The sequence below is a fragment of the Protopterus annectens genome, chromosome 8.part0, assembly GCF_019279795.1.
Source record: "Protopterus annectens isolate FY-2018-M chromosome 8.part0, PAN1.0, whole genome shotgun sequence".
In the NCBI taxonomy this organism is placed as follows: domain Eukaryota; kingdom Metazoa; phylum Chordata; order Ceratodontiformes; family Protopteridae; genus Protopterus; species Protopterus annectens.
The window spans coordinates 1,436,889,194-1,436,907,452 of record NC_056741.1 but is presented as its reverse complement, the minus strand read 5'-3'; the positions used below and the strand labels follow the sequence as shown (position 1 = coordinate 1,436,907,452).

Sequence of the window (18,259 nt, the reverse complement as noted above, 5' to 3'; positions counted from 1 at the left end):
AAGGAGGCTATTTAAATATGTATTTATATCTAGACACTCACTCACCCATATATACATTTGTGTGTATGGGTCTACTTCTAATGATCAAAATCCCACTTACCTGACTTTCTTAATACTAAGATGACATTGAAAAAATCACATTTAAATGAACACTCGGATCACCAACTGAAAACTCCAGGTAAGTAACCACGTGGCCACCATGGTGAACTTTTTCCCCACTGTAGTGCAAACTCAAAGTTAGTATATTTAGTTAGGGGGTGTGGGAGGTAAAGCCCCCCCAACAAGGGTGGGTTTAATTTGGTTCAGTTTTTATTTTACTGTAAGGTGCAGACAAGTGGTTACTTATCCGGAGTTTTCAGTCGGTGATCTGAGTGTTTGTTTAAATTCAATTTCAGCGATGTCATCTTGGTGTTAAGAAAATCAGGTAAATGGGATTTTTATCATTAGAACTAGACCCGTATGTATGTATATATATATATATATATATATATATATATATATATATATATATATGGGAGCCCTTCATTTGTTCGAACTTTCAAATGTTCGAAACTCATATGGCTGACACCGTATGATCGAATGTTTGAAAGGCTGACAAATGATAGCGGAGATCCCGCTACATTGCAGGAATGGGAGATTCCCCTTTCCTGCACTGTAGTGCAATCTCGGAGTGAGGAATATTTAAGTAGCAGGGGGTGTGGGGGTGCAGGGGGTCTCCCCCCCCCCTGCATAACACAGTTTTACTGTGTTTATAGGTAGGTAAATGATGCTATTTCAGGATGCCGGTCTTTTGGAATGTCGATCATATGGTGTTGGCCATATGAAAGTCAGCATTCTGAACGGTCGACATTCTGAAGTAGACCTATATATATATATATATATATATATATATATATATATATATATATATATATATATATATAAAACAATGACAGAGCGGGCATGCCTACGCACATCTATAACTTCAAGTTCAGTTTATTACAGCACACTTCACAAAACTACAAAGTCAAAAAAACATATTTAGCAACTTTATAGCAGAGAAATAAAAAGGATCACATTTATTTATTTATTATTTATTTGTTAACATTTGCTTACAGGGCAATTTGCAAATAAACAGTTTTCTCTTCACAAGACTAGAAAAATCAGTTTCTGAAAATGCAGCAGTTGCTACATAACAAAGTAACAGATAATGTAATAAACTCAACAGACAGTTACAATATTAACACAATGACTAAATAATATCAGTACTTCTCTCCTATAAAACCACAAATCAGGAAGAACATTTAAGCAGGAGCTCAATATGGACAGCAAATATAAAACTATAATATAACTGTAAAAAAGTCTTAAGTATAATTTTAAATGTAATATATATAATGTAGTGGATGTAAAAGGTCCCACAGCACCTATCAGAAAGTATAGGGGAAGCTACAAAAATGGCCTGGGCTGATTCCTCCTATTTGTATAAATACCAACTAGGCTCTCCCCTGAAAAGAGGCTACTATCATAGTAGGACTAACCCAGATAACAATGGATAGATAAAGAAATAATTAAATAAAATATAATGTTCAGGACAGCTTATCCATACCAAAACCTGTCATTTGGAAGAGACAATAAAGACCCTATCAACTTGAGCAGGTGGTAGCTCAGATGGATATAAAGCATCCTATGGCACCTATTGAAAAAAGTAGTAGGAGTCCTTTATTTATATACAAAAATTGCTTGGGCTAAAGGGAAGTCTCTCTGTTGATCAGTGGCAGTGAAAAACATTGAGCAGCCTGCCTGCCCCTGTGGGAGTGGTTACTGACTTGAAACTGTAGTTTTATTGGCCATTTTGGGTCAATTCCAAAACTCCTTCATCGTCCTCTCTTAAAACCCTCTTTTGCGCGGTTTTGCATGTTTTTGTGCATAGCGCAACAGCGGGCAGCGCCGCCTAATTGGGTTTAAACTATTCCTGACTCCACAAAGTCTGCTCTTCACTTTTTCCCTTAGAACTGCTCTATCTCTCAATTTAAACACCATATTCTCATTCTAAGGCCCTTCACTGGTCCAATTAAGTAATCCTACAAGTTAGCACTATTAAACCATAAGCACTACTTACTCTTATACTCTCTATGATTACCCTGTCCTCTATTGGTCCGTCTTAAATTCAGTTTCCCTATATTACTCTAGCATGTCCAAAGGTCAGTCAATGGTTTCCTCTCCAGTCCAGCTGGTGAATCTGGGAATTTTGAGGCAATGTTACAACTGTCTCATGTACACGGACAACCCTCTCCTCCTCCAAACAGGTTCAAATATATGTGAGAAATGCAACTATTTAGCCAAACTGGAGGCTGAGCTCTCTCATCTCAAAACTGGTGTAACTAGTCAGGAGGAGAAGGTAACCTCACACAACACAATTCCAGTATCACATAGTCCCACCACATCAGCGAACCAAACACATAAATACACAAAAACATACTCGGAGGCTCTAAATAAAAATCTACCTAAGCAAAAGAGACCTCCAAAGCAGACATCCAAGCAAACGCTACCTCAAAACAAAACACACACAACGCATAACCCACAAAGTCAGTGTGCCAAGCAGCCACAGCCCTTAAGGCTGAATAACACACCTGATACTCTTGTTATAGGTGACTCTATTTTCAGACACACTGACGTCCCGCTCACCAGGCTGAATAAAGAGAAGGTCACGGTGAGCTGCCTGTCGGGTGCTAGGATCCGCCACATAACGCAAGCACTCAGGTCACTCCAAAGCAAATACAAATATGACTCAGTCATTGTACATGCTGGTGTGAATGACCTGAGACATACCTCCCTGGACTACATGAAAAGAGACATAGAGGAGCTCTCTGATCATGTAGCCCAGGCTGGTATGACCCTGACCTTGAGTAGCATCTTACCCTCACCTAGAATGATGCCACAGTACAAAGACAAAATGATCGATTTTAACAATTGGCTAAAATTTTGGTGTCATTCAAAGGGGATCCAGTGTCTGTCAGCCTGGGATGACATGCTCGACAAGCCACGTTGCTTCTCTAGGGATGGCATGCACCTGTCACCACTGGGCTTTCGGATATTGGCAAAGGCTCTTGCCACCCCCATAGTGCCTTTTTTTAGGCAAGGCTCAAAAGTCAAACCCACCCCCATAGACAGCACAAGGAACAAGAAACTAAGGGTAATGTTGCTAAACACCAGAAGTCTTAACCTCAAGATGCACGCACTCGAAGCTCTCCTCAGTATGGAGAGCATCAATATCTGTGCAGTGACAGAAACCTGGTTCAAGGCTCCAGAGAGCACCCCAGCAATACCAGGCTATACCTCATATCATGCTTTTCGGCCCCAAAACCCGGACCGAACCACAAAAGGAGGGGGAGTTTCCATATTTATCAAGGATATCCACACCTCCAGGTTAGTGGCATTGCACGAAGTATCGGAGACCATCCATGTGCAACTAACAGTGGGCAAGACTGCTTTTCAGTTTATAGCATCCTACAGACCACCCTCTCAAAGTCAGGAATCCCACTCGGCTTTCCTGAAAACATTGGAGAACATGAAGATCTCTCCGAACACCATTATATTGGGCGACTTCAACTACCCAAACATTGACTGGGAGCACTACTCAAGCCCCAGCACCTTAGCCCAAAGGTTCCTGGAAATTATAAACTCAAATGCTATGGAACAACTAGTCACCACTCCCACAAGAGGGGACAACATACTAGACCTGATCATTACCAACATGGGGACTCTATGCCCCACACCAGAAGTATATCCCTCATTGGTAAGATCAGACCATAAATTAATTTCACTGGATGTCCACATCCTGACCCCACCCCCAGCCCAGAAAACCACAGTGAAAAACTTCTCAAAAGCGAACTTCTCACTTCTCAAAACCGAAGTGGAATCCTTCAAGGCCCCAGGGCCAGTGGAAACTACGGCCCAAACTGCAGAATCCTATATAAACGCATTCTACGGGCATCTCCAGGAATGCATGGATCATACTATCCCAAACAAAACCAAGACCCAATCATCCAAAGGCAGGCGTCCAGTCTGGTGGACCCCTGCCATAAATAAACTGTACAACAGAAGGAGGAAGCTACTACATGATAGAGCAAAATCCCCAATAGGGAAGGCATCTCTGATCAGTACTAGCAAAAAATTACGATCCCTCATAAAATCCTCCAAGGCCAGCTTCGAGAGAAAAATTGCACAGGACACCAAAGACAATCATAAGGCTTTTTTCAGTTATGTTAGAAACCTGGGATGCAACTGCCAGACTTGTTCTGAGTTGATTCTAAACAACAAAAAATACACTGAACCCACAGACATCGCCAATATCCTGGCAGACAGGTTCAGTGCAAACTTCTCCACCCCCCCCCCCAAAGAGCAAGTATCTATCCCGGCAGAGGGCTGCCTCCCAAACATCTCAGATACTCAGGTGAAGGCTGCCCTCTCCAAAGCAAAAAGCACTTCTTCCATGGGACCAGATGGCATCCCAGGTGGCATCCCAGGTTGCATCCTATATGAACTCCAAGAGGAACTAATCCCTCAAATAAAACAGCTATACAATCTCAGCCTCACTACAGGATATGTGCCCACAGAATGGAGGACAGCAACAGTGGTCCCACTCCACAAAGGTGGAGCCTCTACGGACCCTGGAAACTATCGCCTCATAAGCCTGACTAGCTTAGTCTGCAAGGCTATGGAGAGGATCATCATGGAGCTCATAAACAAAGACATTGGGGACCTACAGACACTAGATCCTACCCAGTTCGGCTTTGTCAAGGGCAGATCCTGCCTTTTGAACCTGGTTGACTTCTTCGAAACAGTCACCAAAGCCATAGATGAAGGGAAGGTAGTCCACTCAGCCTATCTGGACCTTGCAAAGGCATTTGACACAATACCCCACTTGGGCATCATAGATAAGCTATCCAGCTTAAATATAAACCCCTATGTCACAAGATGGGTCGCAAACTGGCTCAAAGACAGAACCCACAGAGTGAGAGTTGCTGGAGCCATGTCAGACTCAAAACTGGTCACAAGTGGCATCCCACAGGGTTCTGTCCTGGGACCACTCTTGTTCGGTATATACTTTTCCGAGGTACAGGCAAACGTGGGAGGACTATGGCTCACCAAGTTCGCAGACGACTGCAAACTGGGCGCCATAATCAATGCTCCAGCTGACACAAACATCCTTCAAAAAGGTCTCAGAGACAGATAACTGGTGCCAGCACCATGGTTTAAAGCTAAATGCCAAAAAATGTATAGTCATACCCTTTGGCAAAAACAATGTGCCCACAAATTACCACATAGGCGGAAACCCATTAAGTACAGAGAAAGTTATTAGGGACCTGGGGACCCAAGTTGATAGCAATCTCTCCTTTGAAAACCACATTGCCAAAGTGGTTAGAAAGACCTTCTACATAGCCCACCTCATCACGAAGGGTTTCACATCTAGATCAAGAGAGGTAATCGTGCTCCTTTATTCATCCCTCATCAGGCCCATCATAGAATACAATGCACCTTTTGGGATGTACCTTACCCGACACCTGCAGCAATTAGAAAGACCCCAAAAGTATCTCACCAAGAGGATCAAGGGTCTCAAACAGATGCCATATGCTGCTCGGTTAAAAAACTCCAGCTCTACTCAGTTGCATACCGCCTACTTTGAGGCGATCTATGCCTGACATACAAAGCTATGTCAAATCCAGAATTAATGGACATGCTCCACCTCAGTAAATCTAAATCCCTTAGAGCCACATGCTCGAGGGACTTGAACCTCAGCACAGAAATAAATAGAACTTGCTGGAGGGACAGGTTCATAACCCAGAGGCTCCCTTCGCTCTGGAATAGAATTCCAGTTCATGTGAGGTAGAGCACCTCACTGAATCTCTTCAAGAAGAATCTCGATAAGTGGATGGGGGATCGTAGGTTTGTCCCAGGGATTACTCCCATGTCACTATTAGACAGAGGCACAGTAAACTAAACCTTAAAAAGGGCACAGTATACTCAAATCAAGGGGTGGCGTAAGCCATACAGAATCGGGCTAGGCTTATAATTGCCCCAGGGCAGATAGCCAAGTATGAGCCTATGAACCTATGAACCTATGAACAAGCTCTAAATACACAAACACACACACACAAATCTGTTTACACAATCATACTAATTGTTTCTCCCTGTTAGACCCCACTCATTTATCCATAACCACCATATGATTTTACTTAATATTGTTGCTAAAATCCATTTACTATTAAATATAATTTCAGTTATTCTTTCATCCCATATAACCCATATAACACAAAATAAATTGTTTCTATTCTTTTACATATTCTTTACTTCTATTCTTATAGCATCCATATTTATTCATATCCTTGCTTATTTTTATCTACTTCTTTTCTATCTTCACAAAAAAATATTCTTTACATAAGTTTACCCATAACTTTTTTTACTCTTTTACATTTCAAAACCACATGTTCTGTAGTTTTGTTTTCTTGACAATGTAAACATATTCTATCACTTTTCTTCTTATACGACATATTTCCTTTTACTGGAAATTTATCTATTACCAGTCTTCACAAAAGATCTTGACAGTCTGTTTTCTGATTACACCATTTGCTACTTATTTTTATAGCTTTATTTTTACCCTCTGTTAGATTTTCCCACAGTATTATATAGTAATGTTTTATCCTTACACTCTTATACCATACTCTTCTATCTTTTTCTATATCATCAATTTTTATTTTCCACAAAAATATTTTTATGGGTAATATTTTATTTCCTCATTTATATACTGTTTTTCTCTTTCACTCTTTTTTACCATACCCCAAAATGTATTGTACTTATATTTATATAATTTTACTACCAATGTTATATTTTCATTTATCTAAATTAACACTTTGTACAAATTTAATGAAGCAGGATGTACCACTGGGTTAGTTAACCCTACACCTCCTTCTTCTTTATTTACATACAAAATTCCTCTTTTTACTGGATTTAATCTAGAACTCCATATAAATGAAAAAAATATCTCCAATAATTCCTTCTCAAATACTGTTGACAACATAAATACACTTGCTGCTAAGTATGCTGTTTTCCTATCAGTACTGAATTTATCAAATACGCCTATTTTCTGAATGATAATTTATATGTTCTCCAGAAAAGACATGTTTTTTATATTTCTTCTGTTATTTTTCCCATTAAATTCTACTGCCATCTTTATTCCCAACTGTTATACCTAACACAGAAATGTCATTCATTGTAAAATATATACCCCCAATCTTTACTGCATCACCTAAACCTAAACCTTTACTTTTCTCTTTATTTAAAGGTATCCCTATCGTCTCTAGACACCCATTTATGCAAATTATTACTTCTTTTATCCAAATTTTGTTTTTTCTATTATTATATTGTCATCTGCATATATTACCAGAGCTGGAATTCTTAACCTTTCGGGTGTTATATATCCTGCCTGCTTCGTTTTGTAATTTATTTCACATACTATCACATTCATAAGTAATGCAAAAAGTATACAGCTCATTGGATGTCCCTACCTTTCACCACTCTTCATATGTACCTCTTGCCTTAACCAGCCATCTACAAGTATTTTTACTTTATTATTACTCACAAAGAGAATCCATGGCCTCCAACACCTGTCCTATGTAGACAGACTCAAATAACTATCACTCTTCTCAGTATTGTACAGATTGCTCAGGGGTGATCTGTGTCTCACCTACAAGGCAATCTCGGACCCTGCCCTACTAGAGATGCTCCATATCCATAAGTCTACCTCCTCAAGCATTAATCGCTCAAATGGCCTGAACCTAATATGTGACATTAACAACACCTGCTAGAGAGACAGGTTTTTCTCCGAGAGGCTGCCCCGTCTCTGGAATACACTTCCCATACACGTCAAACAGAGCAACTTGCTGACCCTCTTCACACGCAACCTTGATGAGTTGATGGGAAACCAGAAATTTGTCCCAGGGGTTCCAACTGTGTCCCCTCACTGGCAGGGCAACAGATGCTGACTGAGGTTTCTTTTGGGAGATAAACTCTTGACTAGGCTTGTAAGGGCCCCAGGGCCATGAGCCTAATAACCTCCTATGATCCTATACACTGACATACATAATTTTCTAACTTTCTCACTTATATTACATTATTTCATTATTAACCATAAGATTTCATGTCCAATTGTATCAAATGCCTTAATAAGGTTTCCCATCACGATTTTTGCTTCTTCTTTTCTGTTCATAACATCATCCACAATTTTTTTATCATTAATAATTCTTGACAACCCTCCCCCTTTATACTATATATGCTATCTTCCATATTTTTCTTTTTAGTTTCAAATCTCTTTTGTATTATTTTATAAAGCTCTTATAATCATTATTATTCAATACTATCAGTCTCCAGTTTTAATTGTCTTCCATTTTCCTTCTTCTATATGGATTTAAGTAGTCCACTACATAATTATTTATATAAAAAACCTTCATTTATTCATTTAACCATCAGTCAAAATCCTTAAAAATATTTTTGCCAATCCCATAAATTTGTAACCATTTCATACCCTATTCCATCTGGCCCTGCAGCTGAATCTATATTTACTTGTCCTAATACTTTATCTATCTCATTTAAAGAAATCTCCTTTTCCAACTCATTATTTTCTTTTTCTGTTAATTTTTTTTCCCATGCTTTTCACTACCTTCTTTTTTCTTTAAACATTTCCCATATATATTGTACAGCACTATTCACAATTTTTTCCTGAGTTCTTTCTATTTCTCTTTTTGCATTTTTTTATTTCTCTCATTACACTACCATTTTCCTCTACTAATCTGCTTAAGTGACTAGATATTTCTTCTCTTTTTTCTAGTAAAAATATCTTTGCTTATATAACAATTCTTGTATTTTTCTTGATTTCTTTCACATAATCTTTTTCTTTGTCAAAGTACTTTCTATCATTATGTTCTAAATCTTCAAATATGTCATTATATATTCTTTTATATTTTTCTTTCTCTATTTTTTCTCATATCATATTGCCATTGTAAAAAACATTTTTATATATTTTCCTTAAATATCATCTACCATCCAGAACATTTTTTACAAAATTTTCTCATAGTAATATGATCTTTCCATAACTGTATTACTAATATCCTTCCTTCCTTCTTCGTTCAATGCTTTCTCATTTATCATTTTTATTCCTTTGTCTATTTTTACATATTCCTTGTTTTCCTTTTTCTCTAGCCATATTGCAAGATGATCAGAAAATCCTGTTTCAACTACCTCTCCTTCTCCTATAATTAAACCTATTGATATTATAAAATAATATATTTAGTTTTATACATACCCATTTTGTAAGTCAATGAATTTTTGTCCCAAAGTTTTAACTTACTGCATCTTATAACTTCTAACATTTTTCTTATATCATTTGCTTTCTTTCTATGCTTGCCTCTTAAATCACAATTAAAGTCTCCTGTTATAATATTCATATTTATCACTAAATATTTTAATATCTGATGAAATAAGCTTTCCCTTTCTTTATAATTAGTATAAGCAAATAATGTTATAACTCTATGTACTTGTTCTTGAAATTTTAAATCTACAGTAGTTAATCTTCCCATTTTACATCTATCTTACAGTATATACTGTGTTCATATAGAATATGGCCATTGCAGAACATCTCTCATTACCCAAATCCAGATTATCTTTCTTTCTCATAGTTTTTCTGTTTGTAATCCTTCATTTATTAAAAATCTTGTGCCTTCAAATATAATTACATTTACATCACAGGGTATATATTACATTGTTGACTGTTTAGGTTGTCGAATGCCTAAACATCAACACCTAAACATTGACAACTTAAAATGGTGAATGGCCGTTTCCACACAGGGAAACAATGCCGTTGGTCAAAGTGAAAAATAAATAAACAGAAATCAAGTGGGGGGGCTTTGCCCCACACACCCCTGATGTGGGGGCTGTGCCCCCACCCCTCAACTAAATATACCATCTCTGAGATTGCTCTATGTTGCAAACAGGGCAAAATCCATGTAATGGCCAAAGACTTGTTTCCCTGTGAGGAAACGGGCATTCGTGATTTTAAATTGTCGATGTTTAGGTGTCGACATTTAGGCGTTCGACAACCTAAGCAGGCGACTTTTCAATATAGACCTTACATCACACGTATTATATCACTCCAAAATTCATATTCTTCTTATTATATTTTAATACTATTCACATTTACAGAAAGCACTCTAACATTTTCATTTTTCTCTTTCCCTTAAATTCTTGGTTTCATAAGTTCATAACTAATTACTAGGCTAGCTTTCTTAATAGGCCATTTTAAGTATAGCCAACCTGTGTCTATGAGTCAACACCTTAACCAAATCATTAGCTATATATATTGTTTTTTCACCCATTTCCTTTCTTTTTTCTTTTGTACACATTTGTTTAAATTTTCTTTTTCTGTCTTTTACCTTTTTACCAATAGAACTCTTTTTTCCTTTTACTACCTCCTACTTTGTCTTCATCACATATTTCAGATTCTTCTTCTATGTTCTCATTATTTTTTCATCATCTAAGTTTTCTTCTATTTCTACTGTTTCTAAAATGTTTTATCTTTACTCATTTTCTTCACTTTCTTTTTCCTTACTCTTATTTCTGTTTTTGCAATCCATCCATAAATTTCCAATTTTGTTACATTTATAACATTTCAATTCACATTTTTTGCATCATGTCTCATTTCCCCACAAATATAACATTTTATTTTGTCACAGTTATTTATCAAATGTCCTTCTTTTCCACAAAAAAAAAAAAAAAACATGTTTTGGGTTGTCCCCAGTATTTTAGCTGAAACTTACAATGTCCTTAAGGTGTCATTTGCATATATCCAACGGGCCTCCATTACAGGAGGTTTAAGGTACCACACAGTGTAAACTCTAGCTTGAGCTGGGTTTTTCTTGCCATTTTTACTGAATGAGTTGCCTTTGTGACCTTTTTACCATTTGGTTTGGATAATTCATAGGCAAAGGTATACAATAGTGTAAGATACTAAATGCAATGTTATTGTTGCAGTCTTACCCACGTACGGGATGTTTTGACCCTGGACAGTTTGACCCCAATGAAATGGCAAAGCAAGAAAAAAAATAAGCCATAGATATTTTGACATAAAGAAGAAAACATTTTATATATGGCTCATGCATCCAAATAGTTACTGAGAAAATGTCAAAGATTACCTAAAAAAAAAACAAGAAAAAAAGAAGTCATGAGGATATATAACTGTTTAAAACATTTGCATCTGAAATACATTTAATAATATTATTAATGTTACAGATATCCATAAGAATCACTCCCCACCAGGTAAACGCTCCTTGTGCCAAACACAATCCGAATAAAGCTAACCACATTAAAGGCACAGTAGCGATGCAAGGCAGGCAATATATAGAGGATCCAATGCTCATAAAAAACGTAAAGTCCACTTAAAACAAAGTTAAAACAGCAATTTATTGTAGCACAAAACTGACTTGGTAAGCGCTTTCACATAAATAGGCTTCTTCAGACCTTACAAAATAGTCTTCTACACTCTTAATATACCAAAGTATACAAAAAGTGCACCAAAAAATCAATCAACATTTAAAGGCACATCACAATACATGAAATGCTGAAACCACAATATAGCTAAACCAGCCTACAATAACAGACAAAAATAACATACAATATGTACGTAAAAATATAATACATATAAAATCTGTATAAATGTACGTACTAAAAATATATATTATATATATAAATATATATAAAAAAACATGTTCAACATAATAAAATGTGCTCATTTTAGTTTCCTGGATCTCAAGAAGGGTCTCAAAGGTACCTTCTCATTGAGTCCAGGGAACACATCAGCCCTAAGCCTAACAATCCACCTAGACTCTGTACTTTCTGTTCTACCCCTCACATCACCCCCCCCCACCCTAAAACTATAATGCATAACATCTAGCACTTTAAAACAAAACAAATGTGTGAGATCAGTGGATAAAACATGTTTAGATAATGCATTTACAGTGGAGTGAACCCTAATCTGGTAAAAGTGTACCCTAATCCTGTCCTTCAGCCTCCTGTCCATCTTACCCATGTAAAACGCAGTGCAGGCGTTACAGGAGGCTAAATAGACCACATGAGAAGAATTACAATCAGCAACCACTCTGACCTTGTAGCTATTACCATACACAGGATGATAGAAACTAGCATCTGTATCAATATGGGAGCAATGATTACAATGGCCACATGGTACAGTACCAACCCTCTCATCAGTGTTGGAACCCAGCTTAGGATAACACAACATACTATTCAAATTCGGTCTATTCTTATAAACAAAACATGGAGTGGGACCCACAACATCTCTTACATCCGGGTCAGTCGTTAACACACTCCAGTGTGACCTAATCACATCCTTCAAACTCCCCACATCCTTCATATAATAAAGTGGTACTCTAAAAATACCATCTCTCTCCCTCCTACTACCTATATTACTCTGACCATTGCCATCTAAAAAATTTTCTGAAAAATATGGTGCAGCTTCACTATCCCTCAACACAGAGAGTCCTTCTAGCCCCTTTTCTATATCAGAACTCTGATACTCTCTATCCCTGAACCTCTGACACAAGTCACAAACACCAGCTTCAAAACCTACCTGACTAGGATTATACCGAGAGGTCCTGTAAACCTGGCTTCTCACTATATTGCCAAACATATAGCCAGGATGTATACTATGTCTGTGAAGGTAGGCATTCCGCTGGCAAGTCTTCCTATACACACCTGTATTCAAAAGGCCATATTCCAACCTCTGAACATAAACATCAAGAAAAGCAATCCAAGTCTCAGAGACCTCATAACTAAACTTCAGGAACTGTGTCAAACCATTAACCCTCTCTATAAACATGGATAACTCATCCTTAGAGCCTCTCCAAATGAAAAACACATCATCCACAAAATGCCTGTAAAACATAATATGCCTAACATACCCCTCCAATTTAAACAAAAATTCAGACTCCCATGCAGCCATGAAAAGGTTGGTGTAGCTATTGGCACAAGAAGTGCCCATAGCTACACCATCCCTCTGCAGGTAACACTGCGTACCAAAACAAAAAATATTATTCTCTAATACAACTTCCAAAAATAACATTATTCGATCCAACACATCACTGCTCAACTCAGACCTAGCCTTCAGATAATCAGACACTAACTGTACCCCTTCCCTATTTGGGATAACAGTAAAAAGAGATTGGACATCCATCGTAACCATAAAATAAGAAAGATCAGCAGGAACCAATCTCATACACTCATATAAATCCAATAGGAACTGTTTCATATCCCTTAGGATATGGCCATTGGCATCAACCATGGGGCGCAAATGCCTCTCCACATATAAAGAAAAAGGTTCCGTAATCCATCCTCTACCAGCAACAATAGGTCTCATAGGTGGACGTGCACCATCCTTATGGATCTTGGGTAAGCCCTGTATCAATGGCAGAAGGGGGTCACTCACAAACAAATAATCATACAACTCTCTTGTAATAGCTCCAGTCCTAACCAGATCATCTAACATCTCCCATATCCTCCGTGTGTGCATATCAACCATACACCGCTTTATCTGGGAGTAAAACCTCTGGTCCATTAACATCAATTCCATGGAATCATTATAAAACTCAGTGTCCACACGTAAAATTTTTTAGATCGCAATGGTCAGAGTAATATAGGTAGTAGGTGGGAGAGATATGGTATTTTTAGAGTACCACTTTATTATACGAAGGATGTGGGGAGTTTGAAGGATGTGATTAAGTCACACTGGGGTGTGTTAATGATTGACCCGGATGTAAGAGATGTTGTGGGTCCCACTCCATGTTTTGTTTATAAGAATAGACCAAATTTGAAGAGTATGTTGTGTTATCCTAAGTTGGGTTCCAACACTGATGAGAGGGTTGGTACTGTACCATGTGGCCATTGTAATCATTGCTCCCATATTGATATGGATGTTAGTTTCTATCATCCTGTGCATGGTAATAGCTGCAAGATCAGAGTGTATGCTGATTGTAATTCTTTTCATGTGGTCTATTTAGCCTCCTGTAATGCCTGCACTGCATTTTACGTGGGTAAGATGGACAGGAGGCTGAAGGACAGGATTAGGGAACACTTTTACCAGATTAGGGTTCACTCCACTGTAAATGCCTTATCTAAACATGTTTTATCCACTGATCTCACACATGTGTTTTGTTTTAAAGTGCTAAATGTTATGCATTATAGTTTTAGGGGGTGATGTGAGGGGTAGGACGGAAAGTGCAGAGCCTAGGTGGATTGTTAGGCTTAGGGCTGATGTGTTCCCTAGACTCAATGAGAAGGTACCTTTGAGACCCTTCTTGAGATCCAGGAAACTAAAATGAGCACATTTTATTATGTTGAACATGTTTTATATATATATATATATATATATATATATATATATATATATATATATATATATATTTATATATAATATATATTTTTAGTACGTACATTTATACAGATTGTATATGTGTTATATTTTTACGTACATATTGTATGTTATTTTTGTCTGTTATTGTAGGCTGGTTTAGCTATATTGTGGTTTCAGCATTTCATGTATTGTGATGTGCCTTTAAATGTTGACTGATTTTTTGGTGCACTTTTTGTATACTTTGGTATATTAAGAGTGTAGAAGACTGTTTTGTAAGGTCTGAAGAAGCCTATTTAGGTGAAAGCACTTACCAAGTCAGTTTTGTGTTACAATAAATTACTGTTTTAACTTTGTTTTAAGTGGACTTTATGTTTTTTATGAGCATTGGATCCTCTATATATTGCCTGCCTTGCATTGCTACTGTGCCTATTATTAATGTTAATTTAAAGTAATAATGTTTGCAATGTTAAATAATATTGATTTTAAAAACTGTTATTAATTAAATTAATTATATTTGCAAATGAAATAAAATTTTAAATAAACAAAGTTAAATAAACATTAAATTCCAGTGGAAAAAAATCCTAGTTGATATGTTAAGCAATAAAATGCATTTATAAAACTTTAAAAATGTTTTTAATATAATTGGGGTCAAATAGTCCAGGGTCAAATCGTCTGGGGTCAAACTGTCCATTTGCTACTTCCACAGATAATAAATGTAAATTTAAACATGAAAGTGTATACAACTGCATTGGGGTCGAATGGTCCAGGGTCGAACCATCCGGGGTCGAATAGTCCTACTTCCTCTTGGCAACTGGCAAAGGGAGCAGCTGTTATACTTCTAACACTGCAGTCATGGCAACTACGGCAGGAACTTTTATGAACTGGCCAAGCCTTTACTAGGGAGGTGCAAGGACAACTGCTGTCATGCCCTCCCCCACCCACCCCAGCTAAGAGGCAAAATCAGGAAATGGGCTGAAGAGCAGGGGGTCTCAAGTATGCATCTATCTGTGCCTGATAGTTTGTGTTTATGTGTGTGTGTGTGTGTGTGTGTATGTATATGTGGGCATGTGTCTGCCTCTTTGTGAGAATGAGAAGCAAATTTAGTGTGCCCCAGTGTATACCTGTCAATTTTAAGAAGTTCCTTACTACCATGCCATCAGACTGCATGCATAACATAATGCTCTTTTATACAAATGTGCACTATACCTATGAATACTGTAGTCCCTTAAAAAAAACTTTCACAAACTACCTCAAGCCTCCTTCGACAGAAATTTAAGTAACTGAATAGGCCATTAAAGTTAACAGGAAGCACTAAATATAGAAAAAGTGGATAAATAAAATATGGGGGACTGGTTTGTATGTTAAGTGAAATATAGTGTGCTAGATGTTTATAGAACACAAACTGTGACTCATGGCTTTGCCATTCATTATAAATTTTGTTCGCTAATCCTACCATACAATATATCCCATGGGACATATGCCAGATCCCAGGTTCAAATTTATGTGCGTGTGTCTTTATGTCTGTCTGTCTGTATGCATATTGCCTGGAAATATACATCATTTGATGTAATAGCAAAAATAATCACCAGAGAGGTCTGTTCAACATAACCCAAAAACAAGAAGCAAATGAAGTCAAAATGCAAACCAAAACAGAAGTGTTAATTAGATGAATTAGTGTATAATAGACCTTTTATTTTATCAGTTTAAGTAAATGAAACAGTGTTGCTCATATATACTGTAAAGAAGATTAAAGCATTCATAAAAGAGATTGATTTCCATTTAATTTCATGTTTGCAGCTTCTTGATATAAACTACCCATTTATAATATATGTTAATGGCAGTTAGCACTTGCAGCTGCCAGATATAAGATGCCTATTTGGCCAATTTATACATTAACAGCAAATTAAGATCATCTTGACACTTCTAAGTTATCTACCTAACAAAAAAGAGAGTGCTTCTGTCAAGCATTACTTACCGGAAGCTAGACATAGCTGCTCCAGTGCACTGGAAGGAAAGCCTTACTGCGGGTATAAAATGCTTTATGAAGTGCTGTTAAAAGAAGTAGAGTGTTTTAACAGCAGTATTCAGCTACAGCTCTTTTTTCACGAGAATAGCTTGGATTTCAAATCAAATCCTGCTTGTAATTCCAGGAGACAGCATTGTAAATGGAAAGAAGGATATGCAGGCAGTATTGTTCCATAAGCATTTCTAGCACTCTTGACAGAGAGATCTACATTATAATTTGCCTACTTTTTTTATTTAGATAAAGTGAGACTAGCACTAAGAATGTTCAGAAAAGATGTGTAGCTTCCAATTTGATTGGCAGCTGTGTGCTGTAAAACAGTGCTTTTCTGCAACCTGTTATATGTGGCTCACTGACCATTCTCTCTATGAATTAATTCTTTCTTCATCACATAGCAAGGCCAGCATTGGCTGCATTGGTTGGCAGGGCAGCAAAGGAGTATTATGTACTTTTCTTACCATGTGTGTGCGTGCACACACACACACACACACACACACACACACACACACACACACACACACACTATATAGTCCAGGAGATCTTCTGAAAAGAAAGATGTCTGTAATCATTCAGCAGCTAACATTTTGGAGAATAATTATACTCTGGGGATAATTAAGAACTTAAGGAGGTGTGCCATGATTAACATTACTATATCTGTGAAAATCACCTGGCATATTTATTTTCTAATACTTCTAAAATTAACTGTAAAGCAAGAACATTCTTTACCACTGGCAAAAGTAGCTGAAAATAAATTTCTCACACTGGCAAGGCTTAGTCAAGTAAATAACACTTAATTTTCTTTAATAATATATATTTCTAAACTTAATAGTTTTGATTTATGCTGAATAGATTGCTTAAGCTCTACAAAACTGCTGCCGTATAACTAAATATTATAGTAAAGTGACACTGCAAATAATTCTTACTTCATCGAACTAATAACACAGCAACCCTCTCTTGCACTAATTGTTTTAAGTAATAGCACAGTGATTTCTTTGTCAAAGCCCTGATTAAATGATAACCAAAGAGCATTCACTGGTATGAAACAAACATTTATTGGATTATATAATTAAGTAAACAGATTATTGATTTAATTCAGTGCTCATTCATTAAAATATAAGTGTTTGTTTTCCTCTGTTTAGACAGCAGCATACTTTTTTATGATAAGCAAATCATTGGAAATAGTACACAGTAAAAGATTTGGCTGTAGGAGAAAATGGAACATTTATTTTGCTATTAGTTCTTTTCTAGTACATCGCATATACATCTACCCATTTCAGAAACAAATATGTTTTTTCTAGCACAATTATATAAGCACCATCTAATGCCTTATAGATTTTTAAGGTAGTACACAACTGAGCAGAGGTTACTACCTACAATGCCCAATACATTTGGAGAGATGTCATGTTCCTGGGCATCTTTCCTTTGTGTTACGGTGTCATGCTGTTAGATATTCTTCGTGGGAACAAACTAACAAACTTCTAGGGGCACCCCCCACAGACATAGTCTTAAAAATGTGTTAGTAGCCTGGAAGACAAAAAGTCCCAGAAGCCATGAGGTTTTAGATGGTCTGGGGTGCATTTCCGTGTATTTTACAACTTTCTGATCCCCATATGTCTTGTACCAGGCAGTGCTTGTAAAAAGGCAGCAGTAAAGGCAGCACTACTTCTATTTCAAATGCCTGATCATGACGATCTCATTAACTCCACACAGATAGTAAGAAAATGGAGGGCAGTACTGAATTAGTAGATCTAAATGTAATCAGTGCTAATAATAGAGAGACAATA

The 18,259-nt window shown here is 37.1% G+C and overlaps 1 long non-coding RNA gene across 1 annotated transcript in view; it reads right to left on the bottom strand.

Annotated features, from left to right (window-relative positions):
• Window positions 1-16,760, bottom strand: part of LOC122809488 — a 47,326-nt gene extending 30,566 nt beyond the window's left edge. The window contains exon 1 of the long non-coding RNA XR_006365910.1: window positions 16,428-16,760. This is a non-coding gene — a long non-coding RNA (uncharacterized LOC122809488). The remainder of the gene's footprint in view (window positions 1-16,427) is intronic.
• Between the last annotated feature and the right edge of the window lie 1,499 nt (window positions 16,761-18,259).